Source organism: Mus musculus, chromosome X (assembly GCF_000001635.26).
Source record: "Mus musculus strain C57BL/6J chromosome X, GRCm38.p6 C57BL/6J".
In the NCBI taxonomy this organism is placed as follows: domain Eukaryota; kingdom Metazoa; phylum Chordata; class Mammalia; order Rodentia; family Muridae; genus Mus; species Mus musculus.
The window spans coordinates 81,395,559-81,412,074 of NC_000086.7; the positions used below are offsets into that span (position 1 = coordinate 81,395,559).

The 16,516-nt window shown below is 36.3% G+C and overlaps 1 pseudogene; it reads right to left on the reverse strand.

The window, feature by feature from the left end:
* Positions 1–553: 553 nt before the first annotated feature.
* The window catches only part of LOC115489112, a 369,100-nt pseudogene continuing 353,137 nt past the window's right edge, over positions 554–16,516 (reverse strand).

Consider the following 16,516-nt stretch of genomic DNA (forward strand, 5'->3'; position numbering starts at 1 on the left):
GATCAATGACACCAGGATGGATAATTATTCCCTTAATGGCTGCTGAACTACGTCCTAATAATAGGTCAACTGTGTTTTTAGGCAAAGGACACTTATAGTCTTAATCAATCATCCGCACACCCATTTCTGGGGTTAATACAAGTCTGGTGGTGGCACAGATGTCCAATACTGCACTTCCTGTTGTGGCTCTTCTGGGAAGCCTGTAGATGATTGCGCTGGGAATGTGTTGAAGGTTCGGCCATGGTGTGGGAGTCTGCTGCATGGCCCTATATATTTGTGGGCCCTGAGGCTGGGGGCCCTGCACTCCATTTTTTGGCCTAGTGCCTGTGGATTGAGAAGTTGGGTGGCTACCATCTACATCCCACTTGGATTGACATTCTCCGGCCCAATGATTTCCTTTGTGACAGCGAGGACATAACTTGGGCTGCCACATGCCTGTCTGAATCTCCTGTCTTCCTTTATTAGGACAGTTTCGTTTGAAAAGACCTGGCTGCCCGCAAGAGAAGAATCCCCCCTGGATTCCCCCCTGCCGTCCACCCTGACGAGGAGTCTGCCTTTGAGCCTGAACTATGGCTGCTGCTAACCCTGGTTGGTCAGTGGAGTGTCCACCACATCTCGGCAAACCTTTAGCCATACATCCAGTGGTTTGCTCTTATAAGGGCATATGGCATCTCTGTAGGGTTTATTGGCCTGCCTCATAGGCTAATTGCTTGACCAAAGGCATTGCAGCATCAACATCTGGAAATACTCTCCTGGCTGTCTTCACTAGTTGTGCTAGAAAGTCTTCAAACTTCTCATTGTGTTCCTGTATCACCTTAGACAAGCTGGCCCCAAGGTCTCCAGTGCCTGATAGCTTCTTCCAAGCTCTAAGAGCACAGTTATTAATCTGCTCATAAACCTGTATAGGATAACCTGTTTGATTGTTGGCAAAATTCCCTTACCCCATTAACATGGCTATATTCCAAGCTGCATTGGGTAGTCTGCCACAGCCTGCTTAACGGCATGCTCAATATAAGCAGCCTTCCATGTTAAATAACATCCTCCCTAAAGAATGGTCTTGCAGAGGTTCTGCCAATCAAAAGGCATCATATAGTACTGCTGTAGGGACTCAACCTGAGTTATGGTAAAGGCAGCCTGGACCCGATAAGTCGAAACTGACTCCTTCAATCTTTGTACAGCCTTCCAATCTAGGGGTTCATGATACCATTGCCCCTGTTGATCCTGAAATACTCGTGGAGAGCACTCTCAAACCCTCAGAGGGCTCTGCTGGGCTCAGAAGGAAGATGGTGGTGTGGCCCCCACTGGAACATATCCCCGAGTGTTCCCTAATATTAAAGGCTGTAGTGCTTCATTTACCTAGAATAGTCAACCATGCTTTTCAGTAAAGGGCACCTGTGGAATGAATGTTTAAAATTATAAGTTATCAATTAAATAACTGGCCTTGATGAGAACATTGAACCTGGATCACATGGCTAGAATTAAGGTAATTCTGCTTTTATTTATGTTTTTAATAACTTTTCTAAATATTTGATATAATATTCAAACATAAAATATTAGATAAATATATGTGAGTGCTCAATTTATAGTTGATAAAATATTTAAAACATCAGCAAATTCATAGCAGAAGCTAATCAAAATTTACTTATAAAAATTAGGTACTAACTTTACAAATACAACTTCTTAAAATTGCTGATGTTATTCATTCTTGCATATAACACTCAATTATTAAATTTTTTATCATGTCTAGGACCTCATCTTAGTGTGAATGAAGATAAAAACATAGGCCAGACATGGTGGAACCTCCCTGCAATGCTAGAGAATCTAAGGTTAGAAACCAAATGGAGAGAAACATTGAATTCTAGTCTCATGTGAACTATATACATAGTCATTATTTTAAAAAAAAATCTAATTATAAAGTCAATCCAAAGCAAACATAACTTTACTTACAAAGATATCTTAATTTCCTTGTTATACAAAATCATATGTGCATAAGTAGTGAGTCATTTGAAAACTTTTGCACAAATTTCATCTTTGAGGGTCTTCTTTTCAGAGTGATGAATGTGACTAAATAATACTGCAGATCAATGAAATGTATCAATTTCATTATAGCAATACAATATAATGATGTTTCAATACAAGCAGAGTAAAACAGTAAAATAAATTAAAATCCGTTTTTTATTTGACAAATATTAACTTGACCTAACTATATAGAACATTGCTTGTAAATAATAAATTTATGAAATTACTATCATTTCCCTCAAAATGAATGACAGGCTAATTAGCTTTACCAAAATCTGAAAAGAAAGGAACTTTATGATACTGAAAGATTGTTGGAATTTTACTGTGTTTTCATTTTGTCATGGGGTATATACATTTTCCCCTTTTTTATTAGATATTTTCTTTATTTACCTGTCAAATATTATCCCCTTTCATAGTTTCCCCTCCAAATCCTCTATTCCCTCCTCCTGCTCCCCAACCCACCCACTTCTTGGCTGGCAAATACAGAAGTGGATGCTCACAGCCATCGACTGGACAGAACACAGGATATATATATATATATATATATATATATATATATATATACATACATATATATATATATATATATATATATATATATATATATATATATTCTTATCCAAATGAGAAAAAAATATATATGCAAAAGAAACTCATATATCCCCCTTTTCAAGTAGCAAGTGAAACAGAAGTGAGTAATCATATGTTCTCTCTCTCTCTCTCTCCCTCTCTCTCCCTCTCTCTCTCTCTCTCTCTCTCTCTCTCTCTCTCTCTCTCTCACACACACACACACACACAAACACACACACACACACACAAACTGAAGAATTCATTTTTATTGAGTTTTATATGATTTCAAGGCTGACTCCACTGCATTGTACTCCAATATGGGGGTAGAGCACTTGTAGGAGCTAAAGTTCTTCTCTTAGAAGTCCTGAATTACTCATAGTACTTTTTCTAGGGATGAAACTTTACAAAAATTGTCCCTCAATATTATCATGTCCCTTGGTATCCCATTGTTTCAGTCTTCCTCATGTAGGCATTTATTGTAAACACTCTTCTCACATCAAAATCCAGCAGACTGGCTTTTATGGGTTTTTTCATCCCCTCTCCCTCATTTGGTTTCTTAATTTATATAAATGCAATAAATATTTTCTCTTGATCTCTGTATTTTGTCCTCTTGGCATATATAACTCTTAAGAAATGTGTATGTGCATTTCTGCTGGGTCAGACTCTTAGTTGGTCTGCTCCTGTGAAGATTCCATATCCAGATCCATCCTAAAGGACCTGCTGCACTCAGAGCAATTGGTCCCACTGTGCTCAGATCAGTTGAGCAGTTGAGGACCCTCTTCACTCAGAGCAGTTGAGAATCTGCTACTCTCAGAGCAGTTGAGAATCTGTAGCACTCAGTGCTGTTGGACAACAGCTTGACTACTCCACTGAAGACCCAACAATCTGAAGGTCTTCCAGAAGATCTACTGCAGCCAGGACAATATATTAGCAGCTTCTCTGCCCCTGTGAAGAGCCCCCAGCTGGAAGGCCTCACAGGTGGTCTGATACAGTCCGGGCCCCAGGCCTATTGGGAAACCTGAAGCAACCCAGGGACAAAGGAGACAGACTCCATACAGTCACCCAGATCCACAAACACCAGGGATATTCAGATGGAGAAAGGCAAGCACAAGACCATAAGCAACAGAAGCCAAAACACATGGGCATCATCAGAACGCAGTTCTCCCACCAGAGCAAGCTTTAGGCCACCAACACACCCGAAAATCTGGAATATGTCCTAAAGTCTTATCTCATGAAGATAATACAGTACTTTAAGGAAGATATGTAACCCACTGAAAGAAATACAGGAAAACATGGGTAAACAGGTGAAGGAATGGAATAAAGCTATCCAAGACCTAAAAGTGGAAGCAGAAACAATGAAGAAACAAATGGAGGCAAACCTGGAACTAGAAAACTTAGGAAAGTGGTCAGGAATTACAGATGTATTACCAACAGAATATAAGAGATAGAAGAGAGAATCTCAGGTGTATAAGATGCAGTAGAAGAAATTGACATGACTATAAAAGAAAATTCAAAACATATAAAAGAAATCCTAACTCAAAGCATCCAGGAAATGCAGGACAAATAGAAAGACCAAATCTAAGAATCAGAACAGAGGAGAACAAAGAATCCCAGCTCAAAAGACCTGAAAATGTCTTCAACAAAATAATAGAAGAAAATTTCCCCAACCTAAAGAAAGAGAGGGTCATTAATGTACAAGAAGTCTATTGAACAACAACAACAACAACAAAAATGGGACCAGAAAAGAAAATCTTCTCATCACATAATTATCAAAACAATAAATGAAAAGAGAAAAGAAAGAATAATAAAAGCTGCAAAGGGAAAAAGGCCAAGTAACATCAAAAAGTAAACCTATCAGAATTACACAGGACTTCTCCACAGAGACTATGAAATTCAAAAGAGCCTGGTCAGAGGTCATGCAGACTCTAAGAGAACACAAATAGTCCAGGCTACTATACTCAGCAAAAGTCTCAATCAACATAGATGGAGAAACCAAAATATTCCAGGACAAAACCAAATTCAAATATTATCTATCTACCAACCCAATCCTACAGAGGATCTTGGAAGAAAAACACTGACACAAGGAAGGTACCTGCACCAAAGAAAGGACAAGCTATTAAGCATCTCACAACAAAGCCAAAAGCAGAGAGCCACAAGCACATAAAGCCACCTATAAAAACAAACATAATAGAAAACAACAGTCATCTCTCTAACATCTCTCAGTATTAATGGACTTAAGTCAACTATAAAAAGATATAACAGACTGAATATGCAAATAAGATCCAGTATTTTGCTGCATACAAGAAACACACCTCAACAACAAAGGCAGACACTATCTCAGAGCCAAAGGATAGAAAAGGCCTTCCAAGCTAATGGTCCCAGGAAACAAGCAGGAGTTGCCAGCCTAATAACCAATAAAATAAACTTTCAACCAAAAGTTATCAAGCATGATGAAGAAAGACACTTCATATTCATCAAGGAGAAAATCAACAAATAGAAAGTCTCAATTTTGATCGTCTATGCCCCAAAATGCAAGAGCACCAAAATTCATAAACAAAACTTTACTAAAATTCAAAACACACATTGAAACCCACACAATAATAATGGGAGAATTCAAATTCCCACTCTCATCAATGGACAGGTCATTGAAACAGAATCTAAAGAGAGACACCATGAAACTAAGAGTATATATGAACCAAATAGCTTTAACAGATATCTAGAGAACATTTCACCCCCCCAAAAAAGCAAAAACCAACAAAAACAACAAAAAACAAAACAAAACAAACCAACCAAACAAACAAACAAACCAAACACCTTCTCAGCACCTCATGGTACCTTCTCCAAAATCAAAAATATAATTGGTCACAGAAAACCCTTAACAAACACAAAAAGATTGAAATAATCCAATGCATTCTATCAGATCTTCATGGTCTAAGGCTGGTCTTCAATAATAGTAAAAAGTACAGAAAGCCCACATACATATGGAAACTGAACAACTCTTTACTCAATGATAACTTGGTCAGGGAAGAAATAAAGAAAGAAATTAAAGACTTCCTGGAATTTAATGAAAATGTTGGTACATCATAATCAAACTTATGGGACGCAATGAAAGTGGTGCTAAGAGGAAAACTCTTAGCACTAAATGCCCTGGTAAAGAAACTGGAGAGATCTTACACTACCAACTTAACAACATGCCTGAGATATCTAGGGGAAAAAAAAAGGAGCAAATTCAATCAAGAGGAATAGAAGGCTGGAAATAGTCAAACTCAGGGCTCAAACCAACGAAATAGAAACAAAGAAATCAAAACAAAGAATCAGCAAAACCAAAAGCTGATTCGTGGAGAGAATCAACAAGATAGATAAACCCCTAGCCAATCTAACTAAAGGGCCAAGAAGCAGTATCCAAATTAATAAAATCAGAATTGTAAAGGGAGAAATAACAGAAACAGAGGAAATTCAAAAAAAAAATCATCAGATTCTACTATAAAAGCCTATACTGAACAACAACAACAACAACAAACCTGGAAAATCTAGATGAAACAGATGGTTTTCTAGACAGATGTTACATACCAACATGCAGGTTAACTATTTAAACAGGCTTATATTGCACAAAGAAATAGAAGAAGTCATTAAAATCCTTCCAACCAAAAATAAGCCCAGGGCCAAATGGATTTAGTACAGAATTCTACCAGACCTTCAAAGACCTGATACCAGTTTTTTCTCAAACAATTCGAAAAAATAGAAACAGAAGGAACACTGCACAACTCATTTTATGAAGCCACAATTACTCTGATACCTAAAACACACAAGGACCCAACCAAAAAAGAGAACTTCAAACCAATCTCACTTATGAATATTGATGTAAAAATATTCAATAAAATTATTGTAAACCAAATCTAAGAACACATCAAAACCATTATTCATCATGATCAAGTAGTCTTCATCCCAGGGACGCAGGGTTGGTTTAATAGATGAAAATCCATTAAGGTAATCTACTATATAAAAGAATTCAAGAAAAAAATCACATGATCATCTCCTTAGCCGTGGGGAAAAAAAAATTTGACAAAATACAACATCCCTTCATGTTAAATGTATTGGAGAGATCAGGAATTCAAAGCCCATACCTAAACATAGTAAAAGCAATTTACTGCAAACCAACAGCCAATATCAAATTAAATGGAGACATACTTGAAGCAATCCCACTGAAATTGGGGATAAGACAAGGATGCCTACTCTTCCCATATCTATTCAATATAGTACTCGAAGAGTTAGCTAGGACAATAAGACAACAATAAGAAATCAAGGGGATAAAAATTGGCAAAGAAGAAATAAATGTATCATTATTTGCAGATGATATGATAGTATAAATTAAGGACATCAAAAATTCTACCAGAGAACTTCTCCTGCTGATAAACAATACAGCAAAGTGGCCGGATATAAAATTAACTCAAATAAATCAGTAGCCTTCCTTTATGCAAATGATAAACCAGCTGAGAAAGATATTAGGGAAACAACTCCCTTCACAATAGCCACAAATAATATAAAATATCTTGGGGTAACTCTAACCAAACAAATAAAACACCTGTATGACAATAACTTCAAGTCTCTCAAGAAAGAAATCAAAGCAGATCTCAAAAAATGGAGAGATCTCCAATGCTCATGGATTGGCAGAATTAATATAGTAAAATGGCCATGCTCTCAGATAGATTGAATGCAATCCCCATCAAAATCCCAATACAATTCTTCAAAGACATGGAATTAACAATTCTCAAATTCATCTGTAGTAGCAAAAAACCCAGAATAGAGAAAAAAAATCTAAACAATAAAAGAAAAGCTGGGGGAATCACCATCCCTGACCTCAAGCTTTACTACAGAGCAATAGTGATAAAAAAATTCATTGTATTGGTACAGAGACAGGTGTGTTGATCAATTGAACAGAATTGAAGACCCAGAAATAAAACAATAAACTTATGGTCACTCGATCTTTGGCAAAGGCACCAAAAAAAATATACAATGGGAAGAAGAAAGCATCATCAATAAATGGCGCTGGTCTAACTGGTTCTCTGTATGTAGAAGAATAAAAATAGACCCATATTTCTCACCTTTTAGAAAGCTAAATTCCAAGTGGATCAAGGACCTCAATGAAAAAACAGATATACTCAATCTAATAGAAGAGAAAATGGGAAAGAATCTTGAACTCATTGGCACAGGGGGAAATTTCCTAAACAGAACGCCAAAGGCTTATGCTGTATGATCAGGAATTGATAAATGGGACCTCATAAAACCAGAAAGCTTCTATAAGGCAAAGGACATAGAAAATAAGATAAATGGGCAACCTACAGATTGGGAAAAAATCTTCACTAACCCCCTATCTGATAGAGGGCTAATAACCAAAATATATGAAGAACTCAAGAAGTTAACCGCCAAAAAAATCAAACAACCCAATCAAAAAAATTGGGTGTAGAACTAAATCGAGAATTCACAACTGAGGAATCTCAAATGGCTGAGAAGCACCTGAGGAAATCATTAAAGTCCTTAGTAAACAGAAATGCAAATAAAAACTACCCTGAGATTCCATCTTATACCAAACAGAATGACTAAGATCAAATCTTCAGGTGATAATACATGTTGGAGAGGATGTGGAGAAAGAAGAACACTCCTCCATTGCTGGTGTGATTGCACACTGGTACATCCACTCTGGAAATCCTTCTGGAGATTCTTCAGAGAACTGGAAATAGATATACCTGAAGACCCAGCTATACCACTCTTGGAAATATACGCAAAAGATGACCCATCATGCCACAGTGGCATGTGTACCACTATGTTCATAGCAGCCTTGTTTGTGATAGCCAACAGCTAGATACATCTTAGATGTCACGTTACAGAAAAAATGGATACAAAATTTTAATTCACTTACACAATGGAGCACCACTCAGCTATTAAAAACAAGGACAACCTCAGTTTTGCAGGCAAATGATGGAACTAGAAAATATAATCTTGTGTGGTAACTCAGACCCAAAAGGTCATGCATGTTATGTACTCACCAATAAGTGGTTATTAGCCAAAAAAAAAAAAATGTACAGAATACCCAAGATACAGTTCGCAGAACTCAAAAAGGTCAACAAGCTGAAGTGTCCAAGTAAGGAAATCTTGGTCCCACTTGGGAGAGAGAAGAAAACAATCACAACTGAGAAGGTAGGGAGGGACTGTAAGGAAAAGTGGACAGAGGGTAGTGGCAGGGGGGAGTGGAACCTGATCTGGTGATGGATAAGGAAAAAGGACTGAAGCCCCGAGGGCCAGCAGAAAGAATGGAAACAGACAATGTATGGAAATAGGAGGTTGTACCAGAGATCTGGGTGGTAGGAGACTCTCAGGACTCAATGGGACGGACCTTGCATGAGGTACCTGAAAGTGGGGATAGGGAACTTATAGAGAACACCTGCAGCAGGAAGACAGGACAAGTGAGGGATGGGGTTGCCATCCCACAGTCACATCTCTGATCCATATTTGTTCCTGTCTGAAAGAATTACATGGATGGAAATGCAGAGGAGTCTGAGGAAAGGAAGGTCCAGGGATGGGTCCAAGGCAGGATCTACCTGTGGGGCAGGGGTTCCCAGGGCCTGAAAATATTACTGAGGCTATGGAGTGCTCACAAAAAGGGACCTATCATGACTGCCTTCTAAAAGACCCAAAGGGCAGGTAAAGGACTCAGATTCAGATGCTTGCACCCAATCTATGGACAGAAGAATCTGACCCCTGTTGTTGAATTAGGGAAGCCTGAAAGAGGCTAAGAAGGGAGATCCTGTAGGAGGACCATCAATCTCAATTAACCTGGACACCCGAGATCTTTAAAATACTGGACCACCAAACAGACACCATAGAACAGCTGATATGAGGCCCCCAACGCACAGAGTAGAGGACTTCCAGGTCTGTGTTCTCTCAGAGATAATGCACATAACCCTCAAGAGACTAGAGACTCCATGGAGTTTAGAGGTGGGGAGTGGGGACATCTCCATGGAGACCGGGGTGTGCGGAGAGGGTGTGGCATGTGGAGCAGTCAGAGGGTATATGGGGAGAATAAAATATGGAGTGTAAAAATACACTAATTTAAAAAATGTGTGTGAGAGAGAGATAGATTACCCTACTGAAGGGGAATTAAAATATTCCAATTATCATCCTTAAGCTGGTCATAGATCCTAATATTAGGAAGTCTGGATATTAGAAATGACTCTTCTGAGGGTTGTGATATATTCTAAAGTCTTATTTCTACCAAAAATTTATAGATGTAGAATGCTTTTTCCTTTGTTTGATTTTATCATTTATAGCTTCTTAAAGCAACTGATAGTATCCAAACATTGTGTCTTATAGGACATTGTTATCATAATTTTGTTCTTCTATTCCATCCTTCAATAAATAAATTTTTAAAACTTATAATTTAGCAATAATTTTCAATATATTCTATAATGGTTTCTGTAATTAATTATTTTTCTTTTTTTATAACAACAGAACCAGAGTAATAATTTCCTATAATCGTGGGTATTTATGTTGTATTTCTCTCACTTCTGGAATCTATGGGATATTTATAAATGTTTTGGTCTAGGTGTCAGCTTCTTAGGACTCTCAGATTAGGCCTCCTTATTTAATATTTCTCCATAAAAATTCCTAGAGTATAACTTTAGGTTCATCTAATCTTGCCTTTAAAGATTGTTCACTATGGAAACATATGGAGAAAATTATTGCTGAAATAACAAGGAGGCTCATATTTACTCTTTTCAAAAAATTAAATTAAAAGAAAATTGTTGTGAAATTTTAGATTTATAACAAGGTTTCCCAAATATGCAATCACATTACATTTTTTATGATGAAACTTTTTGAAGGAAAATAATGATAGGCAGATGATATTCAACAAGAGCTGTAGTCGGCAAGTGAGCTCCTTGGAGACAGTTCACTGTTCTGCTCAGCTCCAGAGATATCATCTCAGGATTGCTTCTTGTAACTGATGTGCTTTCTCATATTTGTCATTGCCATACTCCTCATTCATTTGGCTGGGTGTGAGTTGATAGCAAGAGCCTCTAACTGAATATCACTTGGCATAGTTAATTCCTGGGTGATGGGCCATTCTGTTGGGAAAGCTTTTTGCAGATCAATGTGAAGATGAAAATTCTTGAGATAAGGCTACCTACATGGATTAATGATTTTATGGCATTCCTGACTTGTTTTAAGTAATTTTTAAAAAGTGTTCTTTTGATTTAAACAATTTTGGGAAGTTAGAGTAGTTGATAGAAAACATAAAGTTGGAAAATTATGATTGTTGATAGTTTTAAGATAAAATTAAGAATAAAGTATACCCCTTCCTGATAGAATGACAAAAGCTGCTTGAGTTAAAGGAGTACAGTGAGCTTTCATGTGTTACAAGCATGTAATTGTAGAGGCAAGACGAATATGCTTGGGACAAGCTAATTATCAAAGTAGGCATATATTCTAGATTGGGCCAGAGTTCATTGATCTAGTAACAGGATTTCAGTTTTTATCAGGGAATAATAAAGTTATAATGATGAGCAAATAATCCCATTATTAGTATAAAAGAGATGAGAAATAAAAGAGATTATTTGCTCCTTAGTAAGCATAGGTTGTTGTCAACCAAGCACAGAGAAAAACTTACTTTTATTCAAGTGTCTTGTTTAATCTTTGTTAATCAATGACTAAAAGTTTCTGCTTTGAGGTCACCATGAGCTTTGGAAAGATGGATGAGAATTGTTTAGATAAAACAAGTTTCATGTAACAAATACATAATCAATATTCTATTGTAATTTTCTTTTGTGTAATAATTTTCATCCATTTTTGAGATGTAATTTTCTTTCTAATAGGAAAAACTTTGTCTCTAGGGCTCTAAAGGAGGGTTAATAGAAGAAATAAATTGCTAGAGCTTGTTCTTGCTTCAACCATTTGGTGGGCATGTATTTGATCCTCAGCCCCTGCCTTTCCTTTAACTGCTACAGCCCTTGTAAGTATTTGTATCCATCCATGTCAGCTTCTCTCAACTCTGACGCTTCATCAGCTCTGCCTCAGTTTACCCTTTTGTGCCAAAGCTGTTTTTTGACAAATGATGATTATAATACTCCCAAATTGACACACACAGGCACACCCAAAGAAACACACATAGTGGTATATATATATATATATATATATATATATATATATATATATATGTGTGTGTGTGTGTGTGTGTGTGTGTGTGTGTATGTATATATATATGTATATATATATGTGTGTGTTTATGTATGTATGTGTGACACATTTATTTTATGACACATCTGTAATAGTGGGCTTCTATATGATGTTTTCAAAATATCTTTAGTGTATGTTATTGTACTGGCTAGTTTTGTGTCTACTTGACACAGCTGGGATTATCACAGAGAAAGGAGCTTCAGTTGAGGAAATGCTTCCATGAGATCTAGCTGTAAGGCATTATCTCAATTAGTGATCAAGGGGGAAATGCCCCTTGTGGGTGGGACCATCTCTGGGCTAATAGTCTTGGTTCGATAAAGAGAGCAGGCTGAGCAAGCAAGGAGAAGCAAGCCAGTAAAGAACATCCCTCCATGGCTTCTGCATCAGCTCCTGCTTCCTGACCTGCTTGAGTTCCAGTCCTGACTTCCTTTGGTGATGAACAGCAGTATGGAAGTGTAAGCCAAATAAACCATTTCCTCCCCAGCTTGCTTCTTGGTCATGATGTTTGTACAGGAATAGAAACCCTGACTAAGACAGTTATCCCTCAATATAATCCTGTTATTACTTGGCCATATGTCTCAACTCATTTACCATTTCCTGTTCCATTATTTTACTTTAGTCTTTTATGCCACATTTTTTTTCTCATCTTCCCTAAAATTATGGCGCCTTCAAGGTACCTTCCTAATTTCCTGATACATATTAGTATTATAAATAAAACACACTTATTTGAAGATTGAAAACTAACAATCACAAATGAGTGCAAACAAAAGATATTTTCTGAGTTTTATTTTACCAAACTCAGAATGATTATGTCCATCTCCATCCATTTAATGGGAAATTCATAATTTCAGTTTGCTTAGCATGTGAGTAATAACCCATGTTTTAAAAGACCACATGTATTCATCATTTGATGGACATGTATGAAATATCTACTTCCTGGGTATTCTGAATAGAGTATCAATAAAGATGGATGAGCAAGGATCTCTGTAGACCGTTGCGTGAATACCCAAAGAGTGGTATACCTGAATAATGTAGTACATTATTTTCAACTCTTTGAGGACCTTGCTGATTTCCATAGTGAGGTCACATGTTTTAACCTTCCCAAAACAGCCAATAATTTTACAGCTCAATTACTTTTCACAAAATTAAAATTATAATACTTTTCTATCTCTGTATTTCAATATGCATGAAGTCAACTAAATATGAGAGGCACATTATTAAAAGAATGAAAATATTTACTGGAGAGTTCTTAAGGTTCTTTGATTGTATCTATCATTCTTAGGAAACTCTATATATACAATAGTGCAGTAGTGAAAGAGTTATTGTTATTTTAGCTTATCTCTTCCTCATTTGTCGTTGCTATATTCTTTAAGAACTGTCAGAAATAGTAAGCAATAAATATTTATTTGTTTTCCTTTATTCTAGTAAACCATTTTACCATAACTCAAAATAATAAATAAATAAGTACACTAGTAAATTAATTAATGGAAGGAAACTAGTCTCTGGATATCAACAATTTTAATTGAAATATATGGTAACAAAAACTCTAATAACAAACATCTTTTTATTATAAATGAGAATAAATGTTAGAATCACCCACAATATAGTATATCCTTTCTAATTATGCATATACTTGATCATTTTGTGAAGGAATTTCTAGAAATCAAAAATGATGGTACTATAGTAGAAAAATATATAAGAAAAGTAATTGTAGAAATCAAAAAGGTAAAGACTCTCAGAGAAATCGAGGTGAGTACCAGTACATTAGCTTTTAGTGGTAATGTGACTTCTAGTTTCAAGTACAATAAACCAGAAGTCTTAGGTGGTGTTATTAATACTTTTTCGGTAAGTGATTAGAGAAGGAGCTATATTGTCTCAAGTTGGGAAATAAAAAGGGGTAAAATGAAAGTGGAAAGTTCACATTATTTTCTAATGAAATTTGTAGAGAGCAAAAAGGCCTTGTGCACACAGTAAAGCACCGAAAAAACTAGGAATATTGAGCAAACACCTTACCATTTCAACAGAATGAGGTATGTAGCTATTCTTCTAGATTGCCAAGAATGATGGAGGTTTACAATCTGGTGATCCTTTGCTGTCTGATGAGACAGGGTTTGTGCATACCTCCCAGAATTTGTTCTACTTATCCAAGACTATTTCCCCCTAAATTTTGAGCATTGATTCCAGGCCGTAAAACCAAACTTCTACTTTACAGCAGCCTAAGTGACTTCTGTGTTATCTTAAGGCCAAGCCAATCCTGACACCCACTTACTTTATGTTTACCTCAGTCAGTCTCCCCACACTCCAAGTTCTGGCCAATCTCTCTGAGTTAACAGTGCCTATTTTCGTGATAGAAGGCAGATGCAGCTTGTAACTAACCCCAGTGAAAATATGTACTAAATTGTTGAGCACTTGGAACTGAGTCAATTGGTGTCTTAGTCAGGGTTTGTATTCCTGCACAAAAAATCATGAACAAGAAGTAAGTTGGGGATGAAAGGGTTTATTCAGCTTACACTTCCACATTATTGTTCATTATGAAATGAAGTCAGGACAGAAACACACACAGGGCAGGAATTTGGAGCAAGGAGTTGATGCAGATACCATGGAGGTGTGTTGCTTACTGGATTGCTTCCCCTGTCTTGCTCAGCTTGCTTTCTTATAGAACCTAGGATTACCAGCCCAGGGATGGCACCACCCACAGTGGGCTGGTCCCTCTTCCCTTGATCACTAATTGAGAAAATAACGTACAGCTGTATCTCATGGAAGCATTTCCCAAAGGGAGGCTCCTTTCTTAGTGATAACTCCAACTTGTGTCAAGTTCACACACACACACACACACACACACACACACACACACACACACACACACAGACAGCCATTATAATTAGTATCCAATTTTTAAAAAATCATTCTGTGCTTAAATATTACTAAAGAAAAGTGATCTGGGCCAGACTCTGGAATTCCTGGTTTGTTACAATAAAATTGAGCTGAGCCAAGATTCTTTCTTACCTCACTCTAATTGCCTTCCCCACCTGCTGCAAAGCCTGCAAGGGAACTACCACAGAAAGTAGAGATATCATAGACATGAAAAGAATGACAACACTTTCTGTAATAATAGGGATATTAGTACAACAGGTTCAGGGTTGATCGAAAATTGTTTTGAGGATGTTAAATCATGTAAATGACTATTCCTTGATATTTGAGAGAGATTAAAGTAGTGGGAAAGTGACTATGGTATATGAGTCAGATGCATGAAATTACTTAAAAAATATCACAATATACTAAATGTTCTTTTCAAATGGAAGTATTATCTTCCAAAACGAAGACTATTTCTTTCAGCATGACAAGAAGATGTATATGAAGCAAATTTATAGAAGAGTCAGTAAGATGAGGGATACTCCTGGTAGTTTTGTTAATAAAAATCCCACAATCCTTCCACAGGAAATATCTCAAGATTACTCTATATTCCTTTCCTAGTCATGTCATAATTTTAAAGTGTGAAAGAGAGTAGCCTGAGTTTTCATAATTAATAAAATGTACTTACTTTTTAAGTGGACTATATGTTAAAAGTATCATTCATCAAAGTTTTTTCTCATTCAGTCTAATGACTAAAGCATCAAAGTAATGTGTACATGAGACCTATTCCATTTGATTTTTGTCTATCTTTTATGTTTATATATTTCTCTATCAATGACAGTAAGAATATTTGGGTTGGACATTTTACATTTCATCAACCTGCTTATTCTTCTAGAAATACTAACTTCTATCCCTAGGAAATCTTCAAAGCAATTTTCAATATGTATCATGATGGTTATGATAACTATTTCTCAAAACACTCTATTTTTTATTTTAAGATAATTTCAGCATGTATAATTGCATGAATTTGGTTTCAACTTTTATTGTTTCTTTTCCAGTTGACTTTAAGCTTTAGAAAGTTATGAGCAAAATATATTTTATTTAAGAATGAATATATAGCTTATCATATAGAACAAGTCATATTTTAAGATTACATTAAAATTTTATTGAATGAATTACAGAAGAATTAAAACAGTGTGTTCTGCTTTGAAATTAAGCTCTTTAAACCCAGAACCTTTAAAACCTAGAGACTTATATGGGTTTTTTAATTTTTTCTATAGTTCACTGAACTGAGTTTTAGAGATAGGACTCAAACTGATAAATATTCTTATTAGAATTTGTAATCACAATGTTTTCTTTAATTCTATCTTTGTAGAGAACTTCTGCAGATTTCCCTGTTTCAGAACAATACTATTACCCTTTACCCAAAGAAAGATGACTGTAGTATACAGAAAGATAATCATTACCTTAATCCTCTACAGTACTCATTTATGTGTGGGTGCTATTAATGTGTGGGTGTTTGGTGTGCAATGGTGTGCAATGTAAGCTTTAGCAATGTTGCCTTTACAGTAGTCAGTGGCCTTGTGTTTGGGGCATAGACATTCAGAATTGAGGGTCAGTACAAATAATAGTGGCAGCCAACCTTGTCACATTAAAGAATCTACTAGGGGCTACCAGTTTTGAAGACATGAAGGAATCTTGAAGAACAGCTGAGGTTTGAAACTGTAAGAAGCCATGAGAAGTCATTAGTGATGGTTTAGCTTCAGTGTCAGTTGAAGTCTCAGGATTGATGGGATCATGAAGAGAATTTATCAATGGTACTGTAAAGAAAGCCCAGAAGATACAA